General features: G+C 41.1%; 1 protein-coding gene across 5 annotated transcripts in view; it reads left to right on the top strand.

The window, feature by feature from the left end:
- LOC147024598 (casein kinase I-like) overlaps positions 1-21,217 on the top strand; it is a 149,248-nt gene that overhangs the window by 68,305 nt on the left and 59,726 nt on the right. The window lies entirely within an intron of this gene.

The raw sequence follows: 21,217 nt of genomic DNA on the forward strand, positions 1-21,217 counted from the left end.
ATATGTTATTTCAGACATATTTCTGAGTTGAATAGTGTTGGAATCATTAGTATTGCAATTTGTGACGGGTTATTTCCTAATTTGACTGGACTATATTCCTTGCATCCCCATCTAGTTATCGCGACAGCATAACGTTCCTCTATCTCTCATAGTTTCCGAATGGCAGCCCTCCGAATGCGGAAAGGTGGTGAACCAGGGAATATGCAAAGTGACCTTGCCCTCGGAAACTGTCGACGGCGGAACGTTCAAATTTGGTGTATGGATAGAGTTTAATAACTACTACAAAATTGAACCGCAGCATTTTTCCAGATTTGATCACCAAGGGTGTCGGGGCTGAAATACGCAAAATTCGAAAAAAAATACTTTTTCTCGATCTACGTTCACTATTTTCAATACTTGTCCGACAGTTTTGAATGTGGAGAAACGAGACTTCGGAATTAAACATCGAGATATTTAGATAATACTGTTGCGAATTCGCGCCCGCCGGCGTGCAAACGGCCACGTAACTCGAATCATGACACATCGCCCACCGGACGGACAATTCAGTCGTGACCCTCCGGGAACTACCGCCCGGAGCCAATCACGGTTGGGGGTTTAACCTCACCACGATCGTGCCAATTGCCCACCAGCGTAGGATAGGGTTGCTCGCCAAATTCGACCTACCTAAGTACCTGCGCAAGTGGTCGACCGGGCGATCGTACCACGCCACAGGCCGACTCCGGACATGAACCGCTGAAGCGGTTCGTTCCGTATTACAGCGATAACCGAGCGGAGTTATCGTCGGCCTTGACGGTTCCGATTAATCACCGGGCATTTTAAACCCACGCTCAATCCCCCACATGTTGCAAGATGGAGGTTCAATACAAGGAAAAGAGACGAAGCAAAGCGGGAAACAGTTCAACAAGCAATGCACTTTATTTACACACACACAGACAAGCACGTATATATAGCCATACAGTCATGCAACAAAAGCAAATGCAGAGCTACAACCGAATAAAAGCAAAGGTTTATTTACATGCACTTAAACAGTTTCTACTTTACAAGACACGGCGCCACAGCATGCATTCAACCCGAAAGAAAGAAAGCCACCCTCACAGGCAAGGAGGCTGACAGGTCCGTAGACCAAATGTACGTGGATCCTGGAGGATCTGAATTCTCCATTGGAAAGGCTGCCATTCACGCTCGCGGCTCGATGCGTTTGGCACCGATCGCCGAACGGGCCCAAAACAGCCCGACGTTCAGTGTTCACAGGTGGTGCGGTTGGTAGTTGGGGTGGTCGTGGTTGTTGTGATGGTGGCATGGTTGGCGTTGTGGTTAAGGTGGTTGTTGTAATGGTGGTTGAGACGTGGTTGGTTCAAAATAACGACAGAAAAGAAAAACGGCTATCGAAAAGAGTCGCAGCCCGGATGAATCACACATATTCCCTCTATACAACGGGTTTGGGCTAACTACACATGGACTTATCGATATATCTCACCTGAGGACTCTTTATGGTGTAATGCGAATTTCCACAACCGTAACAATACTTTGATCTCATTATATTTCAGTTTATACATTGTAATTTCATTCTATTTTAGTTTGATGATTCAATGAATTTTGATAACATATGATCTGAACATCAACTGCACCTCCAATTCAACTCCTATTGAGGCAATATTGGGATTCACTCGATATATCCCTTATAAATTAATATCATCAAGGCAAAACGGTTAGACGTAAACGAAAGCGTCTTGGCATGGTGATATGATAGAACATGGTTGGTAGAACATTTTTTTGTCATTTACACTTTCCTCCATCTCCACTCTGAGGAGTGCCAGTTGGCAAAATACACAATAGGAAAAATCTTGCCAGGCAGAGGAACAATTGTATGTGAACCAATACGTCTTGGCAATGAATCTTCGTCGGTGGATCGGTCAAAATGAAAAGCATCGTATCCAGCGCTTCGATCCGAGCGGATCCCTCGTCGCCTACTGGCTTGTCTGTGTGTCTGTGTGTGTGTGTGTGTCTGTGTGTCTGTGACCGCTGTTTCTCGACAATCACTGGTCCGATCTAATTGAAACTTGCCAGGTATATTGCTGGGGTCCTGAGTATGTGCCTTTTCAAGGTTTGATATTAATCGGACAAGTGATTCCAAAGTTATGGCCATTTATTTACCAAACCAATAACAGGACACGTTGCTGCGTAGGCGTGGCCGATGGGGAAGAGATCCTCAGCTGCGTTCCCCATTACGGGTTACAACGTACGGACTTCCGGATAGTGATGACTTACTGTATTCTAATAATTTCTCGATTTCTTATGCGCATTTATAGATAAACACAATGCCCCAATCCAGTCGTCATTTACGAGAGTGAAGGAACGGCATGTGTGGTTGTTTGAAAGTTTGTTTTTTTTTTTTTCTTGCATGTACGGGCACATACTAGTTACTATAGATTTTGTTTGCTCATCCCGTGTCCTTCCAAAGTGTTCCTGTTGTTGAATAATAAATGTTGTAACTGCTGCATTAAGCTTCCATTCCCACTTCTTCCTCGATCCTGAAAGAGGGGCATTTTAAAACTTGTGGTTAAATGGGCATGAATTTTTGTTTGTGTGTGAAGTCTGGCGAAGAGAGCAAATACCTATTTTTGGTGGTGAACCCCCCTCCCCCCATCCCCCATATCCCCTTCATGAGTGCACATTTTGATGTGGTCAATACACCTTCGTTGGGCATCATATGTGAAACTTGTTGCCAAGTTTAATCAAAATTGTGTGGTTGCTTCAAGCGATAATGACTAAAGTGTTTACTGGCTTACTCACTCCTCTCGGACACTGCCTAATCACAGCTCACCTGATTATAGTCCAGGTGAGATAAAAGTGGTACCATTAGAAAGCTAATAATTGGTTTACTTGGAACACATTTCAAAGTTCTAAAATACCAAGTCTAATCATAAAAATGCCTTCAAGCAGGACTTTGAGCTTAATGTAGTGGTTCCAACAGTCCCATTTTTATTATTCTACGACAGCAATAACTCTCCAGACAAAAGCGTGATGCACATGGGGGGGGGGGGGAGTGAGGAGAGAGAGACGGAGACAGAGACATACTTCTTGAAGCAGTAGCACAATATACAAGTACAGTACATGGAAGGAGCACAAACAAGTAGCGGTACATTCAAAGTACACTGCCCCCATGCCAAATAAATAAATAACAATCCTCCAACACACGATATCGCCAGGGCACCGGAGGGAGCAGTGTGCAATAACTGATTTAATTGCAGAATTAAAGTAAATAAATAATAATCGTTAAGTAATTAATTTCTCAATAAATGCCGAATAGCCCACCTAAACCACCACTGTTTCATTGAATCTGTAACTTTTTGAAAATTAAGTAATTAATCAAAAAATGAATAATTAATTGATTGATCAAAAATACCCTTTATAGCCAAATCACTTGGTCACTGTTATGTCCAAATATCGGCTTATCAAAAGTTGCCGAGGAGTAAAATAAGTTTTTAATAAATCGATAATTAAGTAATCAATCAATTAATTGATTGATAAAATAACGATTTTTTGCCAAAGCGCATCTACACTTTTGTCCCCAAATTTCAGTTTCTTGGATCAAAGGATGGCAGAGATATCGCCTGGCCAAACAAACAAACAAACAAACAAACACAACGGAATAAAAACCGAGTACTCCCTTCGTGAATCAAATTTTTTATTGGACTCACTATATATGCGAGATATCCCTTATTGTTGGGGTGTGTGTGTGTGTGTGTGTGTGTGTGTGTGTGTGTGTGTGTGTGTGTGTGTGTGTGTGTGTGTGTGTGTGTGTGTGTGTGTGTGTGTGTCTGCAACGCGAGGCTCCACAGCACAAACGAGTAAACCAATTTCGATGAAACTTTGCTGACATGTGCAGTATTTGTTTGGAATGTGCGCGTTTGAATTTTGTTGCCTAGCAACCACCCGTTGCTGTGCAACGGCCGAAAAACTGCGTCAAGTATTTTCAATACTTGTCCTTCAGTTTTGAATGTAGAGAAGCGAGACTTCGGGATTGTACACTTCGAGATATTTAGAAAATTTTTACTCGAGTTGATTTTTGATTGAGGTTTTATTTTTCAAATGGTAGTCCTTCAAAAATGGGGTGTCTATTCACCGGCATTTTTTATGAGGGGCCTTGGAAAGTGGGCGGAGCTTCGGGAAAGTGGACGTGATTGATGAAAAGTGAGAGTGGTGTGGGAAAGTGGGCATGGCTTATGAAAAATATTTTGTGGCTCAGGAGGTGTGGTCAAACGAGCATTGAGAGAAGTTTATCGGGTTGTGTGTGTGTGTGTGTGTGTGTGTGTGTGTGTGTGTGTGTGTGTGTGTGTGTGTGTGTGTGTGTGTGTGTGTGTCTGCCTACAACGCGAGGCTCCACAGCACAAACCAGCAAACCGATAATTTATTTATTTACCGAAAACGATTCCCCACCCACACACCACCTCCAATTATTTATTTATTTACCGAAAACGATTCCATGATCCACACTCCACCTTTAATTATTTATTTATTCACCGAAAATGATTCCACCACCACACACCACCTCCAATTATTTATTATTTACTGAAAACGATTCCCCACCCACACACCACCTCCAATTATTTATTTATTTACCAAAAACGATTCCATGATCCACACGCCACCTTTAATTATTTATTTATTCACCGAAAATGATTCCACCACCCACACACCACCTCCAATTATTTATTATTTACTGAAAACGATTCCCCACCCACACACCACCTCCAATTATTTATTTATTTACCGAAAATGATTCCACCACCCACACACCACCTCCAATTATTTATTTATTTATTTACCATTTTGGATTCTCCTGACAAACCATCTCCAGTTATTTATTTATATTTATTTTCCGTAAACTATTCCACGATCCACACACCACCTTCAATTATTTATTTATTTACGGAAAACGATTCCACGACCCACACACCACCTTCAAATATTTATTTATTTACCGAAAACAATTCCACGACCCACACACCACCTCCAATTATTTATTATTTAAAGTGGGAGTGGCGTCGGAAAGTGGGCGTGGCTTATGAAAAATATTGTGTGGCTCAGGAGGTGTGGTCAAACGAGCATTGAGAGAAGTTTATCGGTGTGTGTGTGTGTGTGTGTGTGTGTGTGTGTGTGTGTGTGTGTGTGTGTGTGTGTGTGTGTCTGCCTCCAATGCGAGGCTCCACAGCACAAACCAGCAAACCGATAATTTTTCAAATGGTAGTCCTTCAAAAATAGGGTGTCCATTTACCGTCATTTTTTATGAGGAGTGCCAGTTGGCAAAATACGCAATAGGAAAAATCTTGCCAGGCAGAGGAACAAATGTATGTGAACCAATACGTCTTGGCAATGAATCTTCGTCAGTGGATCGGTCAGAAGGAAAAGCATCGTATCCAGCGCTTCGATCCTAGCGAATCCCTCGTCGCCTACCGGCTTGTTTTATTTTTAGCTATTTATTTATTACAAAGAGAAACTGTTATCCAATTTGTTGATTATTTTTTTAAAATATGAGTGAGTAGTTATTACACTTTTTTGATAAAAATTTTTTAACATTACTGTACAGTCCTTAATTTTCTGACTTTCATGTTTAAATAAAATTGATTACAATTCTATAATATCTAAACATTGTCATCTTTGCCAAACATTTTGCAATGAGGCTGAAGGCAGTTATCTAGAACAATAGAATGGATTTATCCTTCCATTTCCTGGTACTGTCCCGTTGGTTGGACTTAACAATACATCTCGGGAGTGTCTTTTAAGGGCATGCATTAGCTGTGTGGGGTCCAGTCTTCAAGATATTTCAGATTTATTAAAAGTCAATTACTTGAATCAAATATGATTTTAATCTCAAGGTTGTATTTGAAAAACTTGTTTTAAGTGTTGGTTCATGTTGAAAGGTCCTTCACAAAAAAGCACTAATGAAAATGGGGGATTGTCTCCGATACACTGCATATCATATTTGTGTGAAGTTGTGCTTGTAAAGCTTGAGTGAATAAATGTTCTGGATTGTACATCCATGAAGTAGATCAAGATGGCATAAGCAGTTGCGTCTCTCTTTTGGATTAACCACACCCTTACATGAATTGTGGTTATGAGCTTACTCCAGCCCTCTATCGGCTCAGCCCCACCCTGTCAAACTGCCCTGCCATATGTACGTGAGATGTGCTGTGGTTCTTCCTCTATAACTCCACCCAATATAGGGTGAGGAGGGTGGAACTAGAGTCCCTTTATAGAGAGAGTAGCGACATAGAGGGTCTGGAAAAATCTCGTCACGTGATTGCGTGGAGCCATTTTGAGTCCATCGCGGACAGGATCGGACGCATATCGGTCAGCGTTTTAACGTTCCCGCTGTACGGAGCACGTTCTCATTCGTGTTTTACATCGATTTTACGACAAAATGACAGGTTGTTGCAGCTTTGGGTGCACAAATAGAATGGAGAAGGGATTCAAGATGTATAGATGTCCATCAGATGCTAAAAGACGGAAAATCTGGGAGAACGGAGTCAGTCGTGTTGGATGGAAAGCAACTTCTTCATCAGTTCTCTGCCAGGTCAGTGTGATGGTGGTCATGGTCCCATATGCGTATATTTTTTGTGCTGCGAGTGAGACTGGACTTTGCTTTGGCTTTCCAGGCTTGTTATCCATTGCTTGTGGATTAATTAGCACTTGAAGGGGAAGGCATCTTTATTTAAAATTAAGTTTGAGTTAGAGTCTTCGAGCTGGATCAATTAATATAGCGTCGAGATCATGTCTCCAAAGTCAGACTCAGACTCAAAGTCAAAGTGAATCTAAAGTCAAAACAAAGACGAATGAAAGGAGAACGGGCTAACACGGCCCACTATTCAAAGGCAGGGTTAGGGTCAACATTAACCCTCATTCTGACCCTAACCCTAAACCTGACCCTAAACCTAAATCTAACCCCAACCCTAACTTTTAAGAGTAGGTTATAACAAAGATTTAAAATCTATTGGTGTGGGTGTGGACTGCCAGATCTCAGGATACTAAACAGGTCGACACCCCCATAGAAGCATAGAAGGGAGCCCATCTCACTTCTGAGTGTAGAATGGTTGGGACTGGCTTTTACCTTCAGGGAATGAGGAAAACATGAGGGAAACGGGGAATGAGGGGGCCGGGTGGGGTGGGCTACTCTATTTTTGGTGGGATTAATATATGATCGGCAACATGCAGCAAAGTTTAGATTAATAATTTAAATATGAAAATTAAACAGACACAAATATATACCCACACACGATAAACAAGGTCAAACAACTGCAGAAATACAAAGATAACTCTTAACATTGTATTGTACATTGTACATTGTACATGTATAAGCAGGGAGGTGAGTGTTCGAGTCTCTCTCTCGCCTCCCTGAAATTTAAAATGAGGCTGAAATAAGCAGCACGTGTACTTGTCAAGTTCATTCCTTCTTTGTCATGATTCTAAATGTCTGTGACTGTTAAATCACAACCAGCTCTGTGAATTTCTTCTTTATCATCTGGCTCTTAGTTGTCACAAATCTTCCATTTTGTCATCTTCACATAATTAGTTCATTATCAACATGGAAAAAGACCATTCCCATCTCTCATACATAGAGAGCATAATGGAATACACAGTTCAATGCATGAGTGCCATACGGCGCTCCGCACGAGCACCGCACTCAATGGACTCAAAATGGCGTCAAATCGTTAGTTGTCGCTACTCTCTCTATAAAGGGACTCGAGGTGGAACTGAGGGGATAGTTTCTTTGTGATTGAGATCGAAGCGTTGGAAACAGGACATGGCACATGTCGAATGGTGAGATATGGCATGTGGACAAGGGTAATGGGCAAAACGAGTTGCCGAGCAGAAGCATGCAGCCTGGCTGAAATCATGTTGGTCAATGAGGCCTTTGGCCTTGCACTTCACTATTTAGTGGTGGGATACATGATACCACACGAGTCCACTACTCGTAATTGTAGTGTTCTTGCTGCATTGTCTCGTTCACACCATGGTCATTACATTTGGAATTTATGTGCCTTCCTTATTATTATTGTTATTATTATTATTATGTTTGTTTTTTTTTTGTGGTGGATTTTTTTTTTTTTAATTTTGCAGAAGTTGTGTGACATCCTCATGTTTGCAGTATCATTTGAAATGCTTCCAATGTTTTAAAGAAAGCTGAATCTAACACTTTGTTTTGAAAATTGCTTGAGGTTTCTTAAATGGTGGTATCAGGTCACACACACAATTTGCAAACCAGGGCTTTGTTTTGTTTTTTGCTTTTAAATGCATGAGACCATGTAAAAAAAAAAAAAAAAAATTTATCAATAGTTCCACTTCAAAATCGAAATGGTGAAGGAAGACATGAGAGAGTGTTTACATAACCACACTTGACCAATGATGTCCACCACATGGTGCGTTATATATGTACAACGAGGAGATCAAGGCTATAATACGAATGACTTCAAGGGTAACTGTATACAAATGGCGAGTTTGATGAACAAATAAAGCCACAACCAAATCCTCAAATAGGTCCAATTGCTTAACAGCCCCCGCTAAATACCGAACAGGGTAATTTGTGGTCCAAATTTCTTGTATTTGATTGAATGGCACACAGCGTTCCAAAATTGTGGCTGATTAATGAAGTGAAGGAAATGCACAGCGAGTGATATACGACTAATTTCAACACGTCGGTCGAGCTGGTAAACCTGCCGTCCTGGCAAGGTAACAACTCCGTGCAATAAGTGTGGCAACGTTCTGGCCAATCTGGCACTACTGCATCTACAACACGCCAGGCCGAACAGCGTTGATGCCATGCAATGTTTTGATATTCTCTGTGCCGGAGAAAGGCTGCACAAAATGATTGCCGTTGTAAGCTTCTGGTCGTGGGACAATCTTTGCAGTCAGTTGTCTCGGCTCCTCGTGTACAAATGCATCCCAGACATGTTTATATAGCTGTCAACGCGAGGTATGAGGATCGCAATCCCATCGAAACTGTCTTGTGAGTTGGGCCACTGATCGCTGTCAATTTTTACCTGGCCTCTCCGCATTTTGGATTTTTGTATAATTTAAGATTTGTCAGAGATGCTATGGCAATGTCAAATTGTTTTGTTTTTTTATTGTTGTTTTTATTTTTCATTTTTCTTATTCCCTCCCACCACCAAAGGTGGACAGAGGTTATGTATTCACGGCTGTTTTTTACATACAAAATCGAACATTTTTCAAATACGTTGGTCAGTCAACTTTGTTGTTCTGTTTGTCTGTCTGCCAACCGCCTACAAGTCAGAATTTAAAATCAATCATCATGAAGCTTCACCGAGTTGTAGAGGTAGTCACAGCTGAGGAGCATATTGCTTTTGATGTCAAGCATCATCCTGAGGTCAAATAACAAAAATCATCATTTTTCATCTGATTGACTTGAAAATTAAACAACAATTGCAGAGTGCCTCACTAAGCCTGTTGTTGGCTTAGTGGTTAGAGTGGCAGCTTGGGATCCTAGGGTCCTGAGTTCAAGCCCCGTTGGCTGCTGAATTAAAATACACCAGGATGTTGACTCAGCCTGTCATCCTTCCGAGGTCGGCAAAATGAGCACCAGTTTACTGGTAAGGGGGATACTACATCAGCGGCATAGCCGCGTCCCAACCAATGATGCAAACAGGAGCGAGAGAGAGAGAGGAGAGAGAGAGACTGACTGACTTGGGAAACCATCTGATTTTGGGGTAAAAAGGGTGAAATGTCATCTCGAGGTCAAACTTATGAAATCATCAAATTTCATCTGAAAATGTCAATTTCCATCCAATTCACCTCAGGAGCTTTGATTAACATCGTCAATTTTAATCTTGATGAAATGGAAATTTGATGTATCCATGGCAACCTTTTTGGGGGAAGGGGGAAAAGGGAGGGGTTGGGGTGGGTGGTGGATTTTGCAAGTTTGTGTCTATCTGTGTATAGGATGTATCAAAGTTATGGATGGATTTGGACGAAATTTATTGGACAGGTTGGGTGTGTGCTGAGGACAAATTGATTAGATTTTGGTGAAAATCTGTATTCGGATGCAATATTTTTTTTTTTAAGTGATTCTTCACCATTAAGATATAGGACCAAAAATTACACAGCACAACATGACAAAACTAGGTGGATGATTTGTGTGGGTGACAATTGCAATTGGTGACGTAAGTGATGAGTTGGGTAGGTGACTCCATAATGAACAAAAAGGTGATTGGATCTATACGGTCCTTTCGGAGACATAGTGAGAGTGTGAGATTTGTCTGGATTGAAAGACATGTTCCACGTGTTGGACCAGTTTGTGATTTTATCCAGATCAGCAGTGAGCGAAAAAGCTGCTGCTTGCCGGTCTGAGGGATGACAGATGGTATGGCAGAGGGTGGAGTCATCAGCAAAGAGATGAGGATTTTCTAGTGTCGGAGAGATCATTGATGAAAATCAGAAAAAGATCAGGGCCCAGAACGCTACCTTGAGGAACTCCAGCCTGGACAGGAAGAGGAGATGAAAGAACTCCATTTAGGGCCACACATTGACTGCAACAGGAGAGTAAGTTTGCGAGCCATGAGTGGAGATGGCCTTGAATACCATAGGAAGAGAATTTGGTGAGCAGGGCAGGGTTCCCGACTGTGTCAAAAGCACACGATATGTCTAGGGATATGGGTCTGATTTCATGTCCGGCATTGAGGACCTCCATCCATTGTTGGAAGAGCAGAAGCAGCATATCCAGGGTAAAGTGACCTGGTCTGAAATCAAATTGATGATCAGAAATCAAGCCATTGGAGAAGAGGAAGGATTTGATATCTGAAGCGATGATGGATTTCATAACCTTGCTGATGATTGGGAGAAGGCTGATTGGTTTGCAGTTGCAGGGATCTGTTTTGCACCTTTTTTATGCAGGACAGTAATGTTTGATGATTTCCAAGCAGTTGGCAGATGACCTTGAGCAAATGAGAGGAGAATAGAACAGAGAGGGGGTGAGCAAGAGCAGAAGAGCAGGCTTTGAGGACACGTGGGCTGATGCCGTCTGGACCGGTTGCAGAATGTGAGTCAAGGTTTGACAGCAAGCTCTCCACCTTGTCAGGAGAAAAGGACACAGAGTCCAGGGACAGTTGGGTGCGACTGTGTAAGGTGGGGAGAGAAAGCGATGGGTTTTGGACACAAGATTTAGCTGCAAACACCAAGTTTAGGCATTCAGCCTTTTCATGTGCGGTATCAGCAGTGTGGCCATTTGAGGTAAGGGAGGGGATGGAGGGGGAACATACACCATAAATAGATTTGATTAGACTGCACCAGGATTTGGAGGAGGGAGAGAGAGGTTTGAATGTTCAGACATGAGCTTAGAAAGATGTTGTTTTCTGGCTCTCCTGAGGGTAGATACACACTTGTTCTGAGATTACCCTCAGTTAGGTTTGCTTTCCATGAGGCAAAAGCAAGTTGTTTCAGGACAACTGCCTTGCCACAAGTTTCAGTGAACTAAGGGCAGGAGGAAGGGTAGGACAACTGAAGATGAGAGGGGATAAATCTGTGCATGAGGGAGAGCAAGTTTCTTTGAAAGAATTCCCAGGATGAGTTGATGTTGGAGAAAGTAGCGATGGGAGACCAGTCTCGAAGTTTGATGGCTGCTTGGAGACACTGCCAGTCGGCTTGAGTGAAATGCCAGACTCGACGGCTGTGAGGTGGTTCTCTGCTAATAGCCAGAGAGATGTCCACTTAGACAAGGATGTGGTCAGAAAACCGATTGGAGCGGAGGAAGAGCAGTAGATATTTTCAGGGAAATTTGTCAAAATCAGATCCAGAAGAGATGGAGTACCATTGGTTGAGATCCGGGTCGGGAAGTTGACCGATTGAGTCAGTCCCAATGAGTCGCAGAAAGCTTTTGCTGGAGGTGCCATGGTAGGTGAGAGAGGTACCCACACCTAGCCAACTGGCGTGATGACAATTGCAGTCACCACATAAGAGGAAGAGAGAGTTTGGATGAGAAGATAGAAGATGGTCCATGTTTTCGGATAGTGAGGTGTAGATGGAGTCATCACTGTTTGGTGGACGGTACAGTACACATATAAACATGAGGTGGGAGTGGAGGGGAAGCCGAAGCCAGAGGTATTCCTTGGGGTGTGGGGGAGTGAGAGCAGTGCATGGAGAGTGAGAAATAGTCTTTGATGAAGAGAGCAACTCCTCCACCAGGGCGAGGCTCAGGTCTGTCAAACCGGAGGAGGGAGTAACCAGGGAGAGATACTTGGGAGTCAGACACGTTTTGGGGGAGGAAAGTTTCTGTTCGGCAGATGAAATCTGGTTTGTCAGTGGCAACCTGTATGGAAAGATCTGTAAGGTTTGAGCGAAGGACCCGGATATTTGAGGTCCACACTGTTGATGAAGAAGGGGGGGGGCTGGTGAGGGTAGGACAAGCGACGAGTGGTTCGGAGGTAAAGAGGGTTGTTGAAAGATTGTGGGGGATTGCAGAATAGCTCGTGGAGGGGACCGGATGAGGAGGAGAAAAGGCTCTGTGGTGCTGGGGGAGAGGATGGACAAGAGGGGCGGGGTGAGAATGTGGTTGAGGATTTGAGGAGGTGGATTGAAGAGATGGAGGTGAGAGGGCACTGGAAGGAGGCAGCTTTGTGGATGAGAAGGGGAGCAACTTTGAGAAGGGTGAGTGAGGGGGTGAATGATGGGAGGAAGGGTAAGTGGGGAGGGTTGAGGGAGAAAGGTGAGGGGGGAGTTTTTGAGAGAGGTATGAGGGAGGCTTGGAGGGAGAAGAGTGATGGTTGCTTTGAGGGGTAGGGGTGAGTTGGCACTGAAAATGGGAAAAAAAGAATGGTTGATGGAAAGTGAACATTCATAGCAAACTGGTTAAAAAAAAAAAAAGAAGTTTAGGTTAGAGATGCGATTAAACACATTTCTTGAGGGATGAAAAAAGGCGAATGGAGAGAAGAAACGCTGTAACAGTTGGATTTTTTTTTGGCAAGGTATGAAGGAAAGGTCGAATTGAGAGCAGTCTGTTTAAATAGTATAAGAGTAGTGCATTATGATGCAGTAAAGAGTACCACATGTGTGAAAGAGGAAGATGAAGCATGAAAAGAGATCGTTTTTCGTATTAGGTTACGGAAGTGTTGTAGAAAAAATCGTGAGGTGAATGGTGAAATTGGATCGGTAAATGCAGGTGGTGTAAACAGATCACGTGGTTATGGGAGAAGCACTTGGCTACGGGAGGTGTATCGTCAAAAGTGAAATTATTTATTTTAAATAACGATTCCATAACATTCGGAAAAGGGAAGGTTGAAGTAAAATCGTGGAAGTGTGTGGTGAATTTCGAACTGTAAACACAGTGTGAAGCTGCTGGGTCGATGAAAAGTACCAGGGAGAGTAGAGAGAGACACGTGGTTGCAGGAGGTGTGAGATCAAAAGGATACAAGGAAGATATTATTTTTTTAATGTATTTTTGAAGAACAAGTAAGATTCGGGAATGGAAGGTTGGAGGAAGAAATCGTGAAGGTAATGGCGAGAGAGGGTCAGCTCAGTAGAATAAAGATGGTGTGCCGGCAGGAGGAAGAAGAATAAGGATCGAGACTCGTGAGTGTGCAAGGAGAAAGGTAGTTTTTTGGGGGGGATTTAAGACAAGAATAGTGTTTAGTTGGGGTGGATGGGGGACGTTGGGAAAGTGGGGAAGAGAGAAATTGAAGGCAATGGGGAGAAAATACAAATAAACACGATCGTACACCGAGGGAAGGGATGGGTCGGCCTCAAGCACCTGGTAAGACAAGGTCGATGAAAACTCACAAAATAGCATGATTTTTTTTTAAATAAAACCAAACTAGGAATGCACAGTAACATGCAGGTAAGAAAATAAACAGTTAAAACAGGACAGATAACGACTGGAAACTCAACTTTGAGATCGTCAGCAGAGAGCCCTGAAGGAGACCTGCCCACGCTCCAAACCCAGTCTAACCGGAATCAGACTCGCCCCCCCCCCCCTCCTTAGTCGGCATCTCTGCCATCAAGTGGTTGAGTCTAAGGATCTTGCACTAATATATATATATATATACATACATACACATAGCCTTGTGTGGTCTTGCCTTTTGGTTGTAATTAAAATATAGTTTTGAACATGCTGGTGGGCCATTTGACAAGCAGTTTTGTGGCTGTTGTTGGCCTGGTTATAAAATCGGAAAATATATTCGTGTGCAAAAGTTGTGCATGCATCGTGTGGACAGCAATTCCTTGGGTAAGAAAACTGAAAATATCATGATTAAAATATAATTTATTCCTGATATAACAAAGTCAAAAACGTCAACTGTCTAAGACACCACAGGCACAAATCGACGCATCACGGTCCGACCACCTCCCACCTTTTTAGGTCATCTCTACCGAGATGACCTAATAAAGCCAGACCAAATGTCCGTCCGTCAATTTTTCTTTCCAATCTTGATGAAACTTAGTCTGTGGGTAGAGGTCGATGAGTGTTCCACAACGATATAAATTTTGTCCGGGTTCAAGGTCAGGGTTAAGGTGACGTAAGTTATGAAAATCGCCATTTTCAAAACCTATCTTGTCTGCCATTCTACAAGTTATTCGGAAACTGTTTATTGATTATGATAGTAAAAAATATTATCTTGTATCTAACCGGACAGATTTTTGAACTTCCGTCCCGTTTGGCCGCCACGTAACCTGGAAGATGGTCAAAAACACCTCCCGGTACAAAGAAAACTTTTTTACTTCCGATATTGATGAAATTTGGTTTGTGGGTAGAGGTCGATGAGTGATACCCAACGACATATTTTTTTCCGGATTCGAGGTCAGGGTCAAGGTCACGAGGTCACGAAAGTTGTGAAAGTCGCCATTTTCAAAACCTATCTAGTCTGTCATTTTAGGAGATATTTGGCAACGGTTCATCAATTATGATAGTAAAAAACATTATAGAGATGACCGTCACCCCCACACGGGGGTAATTTTTAAATATATTTTAATTTTTTTTCATTGGGTTGGTCAAATGCTGTCGTTCTTCCATATGGATCTCTCCAGAGCTCCAAGTTTTGTGCAAACTCCAACATTCCATTTTCTTCATGTTTTCATTCATTGAAAACCTCCAAAAAGACATGGAATGTGTGGGTTTGATATCACACATCCCCATATATTTTGATTGATTGCATCTCTGTTGAGTAATCGTACAGTTATGGACAAATACTCATACTTTTATTATTTTCTCCACCACTGAAGGTGGGTGGAGGTTGTTTTCGTCTCGGTCTCTGTCTCTGTCTGTCTTTGTGTTTGTGAACATGATAGCTCAAAAAGTTGAAGATAGATTCGGAAAAAAATTGTTGGAGAGGTTGGGTGTGTGACGAGGACAAAATGATTAGATTTTGATGAAGATCTGGATCCGGATTCACTTCTGGATTCGAGAATTTTTGTGAGCGATTCTTCACTATTGAGGTGATGGGGCTAAAACTGATATCTTGCATGATATATCAATAAATTGTGGACGGATTTGGACGAAACTTGGTTGACTGGTTGGCGGTGAGGATGAAAAAATCAATTTGATTCTGGTGAAGATCCAGATGTGAGAATCTTTTAATTTCCCAACTGATTCTTCATCATTGAGAGATGGGGCCAAAAACGATAAGTAACATGATGTATCAAAAAGTTGTTTCAGAGTTATGACAAAACAATGTGGATGAGTTGTTGAGGTGAAGAGAACAAGCCAATTCGATTTTGGTTGAGGTCTGGATTCAGATCCGACCTATCGGTGGGATACAAACTGTAAACTGTTCAGCCTGGCGGAGGTATATGTGCTCTACCAAGTGCCGTTCTCGTTTTCTGTTTTTATTTTTGTCGATTATGATGTATTTTTGTCAGAAAAATTGCTTGGTGATTCCAGCGGCTTGCCCCAAAATGGGTCCTGTGAACTAATCTTTCTCACTCGTGTCTGCTCCCAATTCGTGGTTTCATTATTATTGATATTATTATTATTATCTCCACACTTTTTGAAAAAAAAATGTGGGGAGGAAATTGTAATCTGGTTTGTCTGTCTATCTATCCATCTCCTCCTAAACAGGCAGGACAGAAATTGGAAGTTATGATCAACACGTGGCAAGAATGTGTAAGAGAAGTGTCACTTTTGGCATTCTACCCCTGGGGTGGGGTCAAAAGGTCAAATACAGGCAAAAGCAATTACTGGCACATTTGTAAACATTTTTAAATTAAACATTGTACATGCAATCAAGATTGGGGATCTCATGAAATATGTAAAAATTTTATGGATTTGATCCCTGGTTGATGCCCTGGAGGAGGGGACTTGGGGTCAAAAGGGGCAAAAAAATTTTAACTCCAAATTTTGATATTGGGTCATTGCTGGTGTCACTATTTGCCATTTTTCAACTTTGTTTTAGGTGAGAAGCATGTGGATTTATGATGACTTGCCATCAACTTCTTTCTTAATATTATTATTATTATTATTATTATTATTACTAGTGCGTGCCCGTAGGTGTGTGCCCGTAGGTGCAAACAAAACAAAACTTTCAAACCGCATGCCAGAAACAACCACACAGGCCGTTCCTTTGCTCTCACGTGCCCGTACGTGCGTGGCCGTACATGCAAAAAAAAAGACAACTTCCAAACCGCGTGCCAGAAACAACAAACACACAGGCCGTTCCTTCGCTCTCGTAAACGACGATTGGATTGGGGCATTGTGTTTAATAAAATCGAGAAAGTACAGAAATCGAGAAAGAAAGAAAGAATACAGTAATCGTCACTGACTGGATTGGGGTATTGGGTTTAAGAAAATCGAGAAAGTACCGAAATCGAGAAAGAAAGAATACAGTAAGTCGATAAATTGAGAAAGAATACAGTAATCGTCACTGACTGGATTGGGGTATTGGGTTTAAGAAAATCGAGAAAGAAATCGAGAAAGTACCGAAATCGAGAAAGAATATTATTACCTATAATCGTCACTGTCCGGAAGTTCGCATATGGCAGTTACGATTATTCGCAATTTATTCTTAATGGCCAATTATTCAATTAGCGCCAACGTATTTTGCCTTTTCCCAATGTCATCGCAAGGAAAAACACAGAGAAGATAAGAGGAAAGAGGAGAAAAAAAACGTGCAAAAAAAAATTTACTTCCTGGTTTGGAGCATACCAGCTGACTCTGATGTTCCCCAAATTTATACACCGTCTAATATGAAAACGATCATAACTTGGGGCATTGTGTTTATCTATAAATGCGCATAAGAAATCGAGAAATTATTAGAATACACGAAAAAAAAAACGTGCAAAAAAATAATTTACTTCCTGGTTCGGAGCATACCAGCACTCTGATCTTACCGAAATTTATACACCGTCTAATAGGAAAACCATCATAACTTGGGTCATTGTGTTTATCTATAAATGCGCATAAAAAATCGAGAAATTATAATACACGAAGTCATCACTCTCCGGAAGCCCTACGTTGTAACCTGTAATGGGGAACGCGGCTGAGCTTCCCTTCACCATCGGCCACACCCACGCAACAACGTGTCTTGCCATTGGTTTGGTAAATAAATGGCCATAACTTGTGAAGCACTTGTCTGATTAATATCAAACCTTGAAAAGGCACATCCTCAGGTCCCCAGCAATATACCTGGCAAGTTTCAATTAGATCGGACCAGAGGTTGTCGAGAAACAGTGGTGTCTCACACACACACACACACACACACACACACACACACACACACACACACACACACACACACACACACACACACACACACACACACACACACACACACACACACACACACACACACACACACACACACCACACACACATTGCTGGAATTATAGATAGATTATTGTTAGCCCTTCGTCCACACAGCGGAGACGCGGTTTTGCAATCACTTCTGTGGCTCTGTCTGTCTGGGCCGTAACTTTTTGAGCTTTTGTCATCAAATTTTCACCAAAGCTTTATTTTGAGAATATGGAGAAGACGAATTCATAATACTTAAAATAATTTTCATTGTTATTATTGGTCTTTGACCCTTATTTGGCCTATTTTTTGCTTTTTTAAAATTTAATTCAATTTTATTATTATTATTTTTTCTCAGCAACCATTTGTCCAATTGATGCACTATTTTCAGGGTAGGTGAGACCCCCCTTTGGAGAATACTTTAATGATAATTGTGGTGTCGTAGGTCATGTGGTATGGCAGTCATCTTGGAATAAATGCAAAAAATTGAAACATATCAGGAAAAATTGAAACTCAGCGCATCTCATTCTACTCCCAATGGGGAATAAAGGATTGTAAGGATGATGTCCTTGGTGAAGTGGAAGTCCAGCCCTAAATGTTTTAATTGAAATATAATGTGTATGTCCACGCCGTAACATTTTTACCAATTGAGCTTTTGTGACCAAATCTTCAATAAACCTTTATTATGAGATTGTGGATAATAACGCTTAATAAAATGTACAATTTTTCTTTCACTTCTGTTTTCGTCAAGTTTAGTTCGAGTACAAAGCAGAGGCTTTGCATTTTGAGATGCTTTCCAGTTATTATTGTTATAATTATTATTATTGTACCATTAGCCTTCCAGGCTGTGGTACCCTATTGTTTCTGTTGAGATTATATTTTGTTATTATTCTTTGTCCCATTTTGGGCCTTTTTTTGGTTATGCTCGACAATTTCCTTAAACATGTGTTTTCTCAGCAATGACTTGTCCGATTGACACAAAATTTTAACCAAAGGTGTGACTACTCATGTAGATTTTATTTATTTATTTATTTTTAAAATAAGTATGATGACACAGGTCACATGGGGTGGCAGCCATGTTGGAAAAATGAAAAAACTTTGGATGTCTTTCTTTGGAACTGCTCGCTGGGAAAATTTTTTTTAAATATGGCTCATTGTGAAGACCCCCACAAAGGGTATAAGTGATGTTAACCATGACCGGTGAAAATGCGACATGTAGAGCGCTACATCCCATCACTGAAAAATTTTGAGGTTCATCTCGGCGAAAGATGTGAACACAAAAAACCCCCTATAACTGCCACTTTATAACTGTTGGCAGTGACAACTGTGTACCAAGATGTCTGGCTTTGATGCAACCCTGCTTTGATACAACACGGGGTTGATGATTTACGGACCGAGTAACACGAAGTGTTCAATCTATTTATTACGTATGCAGTTCACCCTTTTCCTGGGGACATCGTCAGTATCATTTGAGTTGACGTTTAAATTACCTGAACACGAAGTAATAAATGTGCGGGAAATGTCACTGTGGATCCACAGGGCAAACCGGAACTCCCCCCCCCCCCCCCGAGTAAGACGAAGCCCCCTCCACACATCTCTCCACTGTGCAGGATTGATGAGTTATGGACTGAGTAACGCACCACATTCAATCTATTTATTGCGTAAGCAGTTATCCCTTTTTCCTGAATATGTAGTCAGTATCAATTGAATTGGTGTTTAAATAACCTGAACACAAAGCAATAAATGTTGACATCTTTGGTGCTGAGGGTAAAACGGGATTCCCTTGAGTCTAATGAGACCTGACACGTTTCTCTATAACGTGGGATTCACAAGTAATGGACTGAGGAACAGGCCACTTTCCATCTATTTATTATGTACACAGTTGACCATTTTCTTTTGACCATATCGATATCGATTGAATTGCTACTGTACCCTCAAACGCATGCAGACAGAGCCAAATGAGCCATGTGCAAACAAACAAACAAAAAAATCAAAGTTCTCAGATTCAAATAATTAAATAATTCTGGCTGCCAGACCTTGTGGCTCATCGGATTGAAGTTTAAAACGTACATTCCCTATGTCTACTAGATCATAATTCTGAAGTTTCACATTGATTGAAGTGGTTCCAGAGAAAATATTATTTAATATTTTTCTTCAATCCAATGTGGCTGCCAAACCATGACATATCAATTATTCCTGAACAAACTTGTTATTATTGATGACATGTGCATCGATTTATTGAGGCACTGTAAATTATTGCACCCATGGACTTGGGATCATTTTTGTAAAGTTTCCCCTTGATCTGTCCAGCCATTCAGGAGAAGATTTTTTTTTTTTAATAGGTTTTAGGGTATTATCCAATATGGTTGCCAAACCATGTGACCTATGACGTGATATGTGTGAACGTTTTGTTCCTTGTGGATCGGCAGGCATACTTGTAAAGTTTCGCCTCGATCTATTCAGACACTTTAGAGATTTTTGAAGGTTAAAAAAAGTATATATATGTATGTGTATATGTATATATATATATATATATATATATATATATATATGTATATATGTATATATGTATATATGTATATATGTATATATGTATATATGTATATATGTATATATGTATATATGTATATATGTATATATGTATATATGTATATATGTATATATATATATGTATATATATATATATATATATATATATATATATATATATATATATATATATATATATATATATATATATATATATAATATATGGTTGCCGAATCACGTGGCCGATGGCATCATCTTTTTTTTTTTCTTTTCTGTGGACCATTTTATTCCTAGATGATCCAAAATTTTTCATATTCATCAGATGTAGCGTTGTACATATGCAATAAGGACGTCACAACGAAGGCACCTATGACGTCATAAAAAAATGACACATTCCCAATGAGGAGTACTTGCTATTTCCATAGTGCAGCTTCAGAGATAGAGATCCAAAGCATTTCGGTTTTTCAAAGATGGTGCCCGTACCACGTGACCTGTGATTTCATAATTATCAATTAAATATTCTACCAAGGAAGATTCATACCACGGTGAAAATTTTTTAAACATTGCACCTTTCGTTATTATTATTTATTATTGGTGTCTGGAAAGAGTATTGTAATAGATGTGTACTATAGCAGTTCACTATCTTTCGTCTGTCCATCCACAGTCACATGGTGTTTTGTTTTCATTAGTTTCATTTTGAAACTTGTGCAATCAACAGAATGGTTAAGCTGCCTGTTATGAACCCTGGCAATGGTTACAATACATAGCAACGCACTAAGACGACGACAGCCACAGTGGGAACCGTATTATGATTTAGGGGGTTACAGAGGTGGGTTGGGGTGAGAAAGTTGAATGTTCATGCATGCTTTGGTCTTTGTAGTAGCTGATGTGAATGTTGGGAGGGAGGTGGGGGAGGTGGGGGTGGAGGGGGGGGAGAGTTGTGCACACAAATGTGCAGAAAAA

The sequence above is a fragment of the Eptatretus burgeri genome, chromosome 6 (assembly GCF_056783735.1).
Source record: "Eptatretus burgeri isolate ZD-2024b chromosome 6, Ebu_testis_v1, whole genome shotgun sequence".
Lineage (NCBI taxonomy): Eukaryota > Metazoa > Chordata > Myxini > Myxiniformes > Myxinidae > Eptatretus > Eptatretus burgeri.